The sequence below is a fragment of the Rosa rugosa genome, chromosome 2 (assembly GCF_958449725.1).
Source record: "Rosa rugosa chromosome 2, drRosRugo1.1, whole genome shotgun sequence".
Classification (NCBI taxonomy): Eukaryota; Viridiplantae; Streptophyta; class Magnoliopsida; order Rosales; family Rosaceae; genus Rosa; species Rosa rugosa.
Genome location: NC_084821.1, coordinates 47,756,377 through 47,761,864, shown reverse-complemented (window position 1 = coordinate 47,761,864; position 5,488 = coordinate 47,756,377). Strand labels below are relative to the sequence as shown.

At 36.7% G+C, this 5,488-nt stretch overlaps 1 pseudogene; it reads right to left on the bottom strand.

The window, feature by feature from the left end:
- Nucleotides 1-603: 603 nt before the first annotated feature.
- LOC133734804 (probable helicase MAGATAMA 3) lies at nucleotides 604-5,488 on the bottom strand (annotated as a pseudogene).

Below are 5,488 nucleotides of genomic sequence, written 5' to 3'. Positions count from 1 at the left end.
CCTTGACTCTTGTGCAAAGGAATTTCAGTTGACAGACCCTGGAAGAATGTTGACGTGTAACGAACATTTAGAGAACATTGATTTGTAAAAAAAACTGTTGTCTGAAGGAAGCTTGTGGATCAGCAAAGTAATTGAATACTATTGACTGACTTTGAACAAGACAACAACAAAACTATTAAAGTCATTGTGTATCATTGCTTCATACTATTGCATCCTAAAATAAATTGTTGTCTGAGATTTTCTTGAACTACAGCTTTCTTGCTTTATGGGTCCTTAAAGTCTCTTTTCAACCATATGGCCTCCCAAGATGCTGTACTAGTTGATCAAGTCATACAATTGTAGCTTTTCAATTCCTGTGGTCTTCCTTTTCATCAGACAACAGAACATATTATTTTTTTGTTGTGTTATATCTTGTTAGACAATTGAATTTATTTAATAACTATTGTAAATAGATAATTCAGACAACAGATTTTTCTTTCTTTTTTCTTCATGTTCATTTGTTAGACAATGGTTTGCTGTTGGTTTTGAATTGTCTGAGATATAAGAGAAGACATACATTCTGTACAATTGAACAACACATCCTTGATTCCAAAAACCATTTCATTTCATCAGTAACATTCATCCCAACATTTACATAGGAATTAACATTGCCTAAGTGCATATAAATACATAAAGCTGGAAAACATAAACTTGTCCTTATTTATCACAGCAGCATTCTCGAAGTCCTTGATGCACTTTGACAGGTAAGATGTCACCTTGGCAACTATTTGCTTATCTGTCAGTACTAACAACTCATTGGCACGATATTGCACAAGAAAAATGGATTAGACAGAAGTCCGGTTGAACTTATGAAGTAAATTGCATTAATAATTACAAAATCAGAAGAAAAGCAGGGGCATTGATACTCACAAAATCAGCTTGTAGCACTGTTACTGTACTCTCTTTGTGGTCATCATGAATTACAGTCAAATCAAAGAAAGACCACCCTAACGAATCATCAAAACCTGAGCAAGCATTGCTTGCATTTGGAATGCTCACCTGATTATGTGGTCCACAACAAAGAATCAGCTCACTGGAAAAGTACCATCGACTGACTTGTTATATTAAAACTTTCCAGATTAAAGTGCCTAATTAGCAAAGTAGGTATTAGAACCATATTTGAAATCTAAAGCATAGTAGAAATAAAAGCTAGAATCAAAGGACATGCTCAGTTTCGTTTGGCTCATAGGAATCTCGTAAAATTCCCCAGTTCACATTAGGAGAAAAAGTTAAAATGTAGAGAAGAGTCATTTAGACAAGCTAGACAGTGATGTTAAAATTAAACTTCCTCTACTCACCTTCCTATTGAGCCAGAGCTTAACGGAGAGTACATCGATGGTAGCAGGTTCGAGACCTTGACAAATTCCTCCCTCGTACACAACACTGCACTATACAGAACTCAAGTACTGCCAATTAAGGTAGAAATAGCAGGAATAGGGTTAATTTAAGATTTAACGTGCACTTCACAGTCTTATACATGAAATGAGCTCTAAAATTAGTATCTGGACTTCCCTATGTGGATGAATAGGATGATAGTCAGGACGAACCTAGTTTCACTATAAATGTAACACTATTCTGTCTTGTAATACTAACTGATTTGATTTCAATCAAAAACCCTGATTTCTAATCAACATTGGATCACAGATATTTGCATAAAACATTCTGAGATTCAATAACAAAATACCTATTTTCAATAAGTTTCTGAAGCGTGGAGATTCCAACAGCTAGGACAACTGCATCAGCACTATACGAAGGGATAATTGACATTGTTTTTCGAAGGGATAATTGGCTTTACTGCTTTCGCTGTCTCAAATCCTAATTAGCTCAAATATATGCTTACAAAATATATCAGGTAATGAATAAGAATATGGCCATCTTTTCTATTGAAACTAATTCCTCTTCTTCAGGACATGAACTTCAACATCACCAATCGATGTGAACCAAGAAAAAGTGGATAATATGTGACCAAAATCGCGACCTACATGATGACATAAGGCTGCTGAGAATAACCTCCAGCTTTAGACATTTGGAGTTTTAAGTATATGATATTTACTGTGTGTGTTGTGCTTTGATAGTGATTGTAGTAATGAAGTGAAGTTCACTGCCGCAAGAGGATGTTACATGAGACTAAGCATACCACTTCACCAAGAGAATTAACTAGAAACTAATGAACTGCTGGACTAGTCCTGGCACCACCTAAAAGACTCAAAAAGTCCTCTTGGGGACAAGATTGGAGTCCTATAAAGAAAAGGTAAGGACTGCATGAAGGGATGAACTAAATGATCAAGAACTATATCAAGAAAGAGGGACTGTGATATTCAGAAGTTACCATGGTCAATGATCAGATTAGACAGAGAATCAAACTTGTCATGAAAAGTGCGCATAGCATCAGACCACTCCTTGTGCATTACTAAAAGAGACGATAACTTTAAACAGTCTGCAATACATAGCTTGACACATGAATTACATTTAAATCAATCTCAAATCCTAAAACTTTAGAATAGGCAGCAATTGGTAAGCACTGAAGCAGTGAACAAGAATAAAAGAAATCAAATAAAAGAGAACTTAATATAATATAGCCATATCACAGCACAACTTATAATGTGTATTGAACAGCCTGTAATATCCTAGTTTCTATAGACAAGTTACCTCTTACAAAATATAGATGTATCAAGCACCATGCAATGTAAGCCATGCATACCAGGTTCAGTCATCTGCCTGTTATCTGATTCTTCCCTATCTTCAATTAATTCTCCTGAACACGACTATCAAATGACAAAGATCTTTGACAAAGCAACCTAATGACAATAACAAGTAATAACATCAGCTTGGACTGGTAAATTAGTTCGCTGTTAGCCTACGAATGACTTTTAAAAAAGAAGCATTATAAGAAAGAATAAAGAAAACAGCAAAGTTATGCTAGCATTAGGAAAAAGGAAACTTTCAACAGCAGGACCTTCCAAGACCATTACAGTAACTTTGCCATCACTTTTCCCCATTACAGATACAGAAGTCATAATACGAGAAGTAGGATGACTAGTAACTTAAATCCAACTCAATTAAAGACTGTCACAGATGAGATTCAAGTTCCCTTTGATTTTATACTTCTCTAACAGTTGAGCAGAAGTATGATAAAGCTCCTTTGTCCTCAAGAGGTCGGCACCATCCACTCGAAAGCTTGGTTAATAACGCAAGCACTTCGCAAAGAATCACAGTGTCTTTAATTTTTGTTATGGAGTTCAAAAAGTCATGAGTGAAGCAAACCTATGTGGGAAATAAAGAAGAAATAATTATATGTCGTGCAACTATTGATGAGCAATACACAGATGAGGAATATTTTAACTACCGAACAGCATACTGCATTTTATTAGAGAATACACAGATGAATTCCATTTAGGGATGTAACTCCCCATTAATCTATCCTGTTTACTTAATGATTTTCTCCCTTTTTTAGTAATGTTTAATAGATGTTAATAGACATAACACTCAATAAATGTCCGATTATAGTATGCTATGACAATGTCAAGTTTACAATAGGGAAAGATTCGGGAAAGTAGCAGCACATGCACCTTCCATATAGCGTTTTTGAACAGCAGAGAGTCGATATCAAGCAGAGAATGAAGTTGGTCAAGCTCCAGCAGGGCAGCTGTAATAGACTGAGCCAAGTTGCTGTCTTCATCAGCATTATAAAAACAGTTTTGTTTCTTGGCATCAAGGACTAGCTTCTTCCAAACAGAGTCACTAGCAATCAAAGTTGACGCATTCCCCAATATCCAAAGGCAATACCTATATAGAAACAATTGCAGAAATCAGACATGTCTGAGATGCATCATATAGGATAACTACACTGAAATTTTATAGATAGTACCTTGCATGTGTTAAGGCAACAATTGCTCTTTGCTGGTTCGACAAGAAACCAACTGACCCGTTCCCATTACATCGGACAGTAGACATAATTATCACATCTTCTTCACCACCTTGGAACCCATCAACAGATCGCACACTTACGGAGAATCGAGTATCAGAAGTTTCAGTATATTTTCTGAGTATCTTGAATTGCATAAACTTGAGCCTTGTATGGTGCTATGACCCCAATACTAACTTTCTTCTTTGTTCCAATGAATTCTGTGGCAAAAAAGAAAAAGTAAAACCCAGAAAAGTAAAACCCAGTTTTTAGGTCTTTGCAATGTATCACATAAATATAAGCATCGACCAACTTACTACAATAATTACCTTTATAAAGGCTTGCTACTATCTCAGAGACTACAGCAACCTCCACCATATTTTAAAGGCTTGCTACAATAATTACCTTTATAAAGGCTTGCTACTATCCCAGAGACTACAGCAACCTCCCCAATACTAACTTTCTTCTTTGTTCCAATGAATTCTGTGGCAAAAAAGAAAAAGTAAAACCCAGTTTTTAGGTATTTGCAATGTATCACATAAATATAAGCATCGACCAACTTACTACAATAATTACCTTTATAAAGGCTTGCTATTATCCCAGAGACTACAGCAACCTCCACCATATTTTTCCAACTAAATCTATGATCAAATTCTTCTTTTCCATTGGCTACATTTATGAAGGAATAGGATTGGTACATTTTCCCCTTGAGGAAGCACCTCTCATAGCTTTTTTCTATGACATTTGGACCATCTACTATCTGGTTGTCGTAGAACTCCCTTTTTGGAAATAAACTGATGGATGGATGCATCCTGTAGGTGCTTCTTGTGTCCCAACTTTGCCAGCCTTCCAAACAAACTTCTTCCAAAATCAGCACTTACTGCAATCAAGTAATTTACCACATTTATTAAGATGCTGTCAATGTAAACACCGATCATACTTTGAAAAGAATGGAAAATGCAAAGGATAACTCGCTTTTGACCATGGCAGGGAGTTGCCTCTCATCTCCTACAAGGATAGCATGGCGGAGACCAGATAATTAACCAGAAAATCGAGTTCTCTGAAACTCCCAATCCCCAAATTCAAGTTAACCAGAAAATCAAAACCAAAATTTCACAACCCCAAATCGAGTTCTCTGAAACTCCCAATCCCCAAATTCACGTTAACTAGAAAACTAAAACCTAATCCCCAATCAATACAAAGTCCCACCCAAAATCGATTGCAACAAAACCCTAATCCCCAATTCGAATTCAATACAACCCAATATGAAATATCCGTACCTAGTTCGAAAGAAGGAGTTTGCTTTCTTCAAGAACCTCGCAAGCAAGCTTTGATGGTTGAAAGCTCCGACGACATGGTTTTGAGACTCTGTGAGAAAATGGGAGTGAGGGTGCGTCTGAGAGAAGCTGAGAGAGAGAGAGAGAGAGAGAGAGAGAGAGAGATGGCTGAGAGCGGGACTGAGGGCGGGAGCTCGAAAGTGATTTTGAGCTGGAGGCGGGAGGTGGGTGTTTTGCTCGAATGGAGAGGGAAAGAGTTTAATTGGGT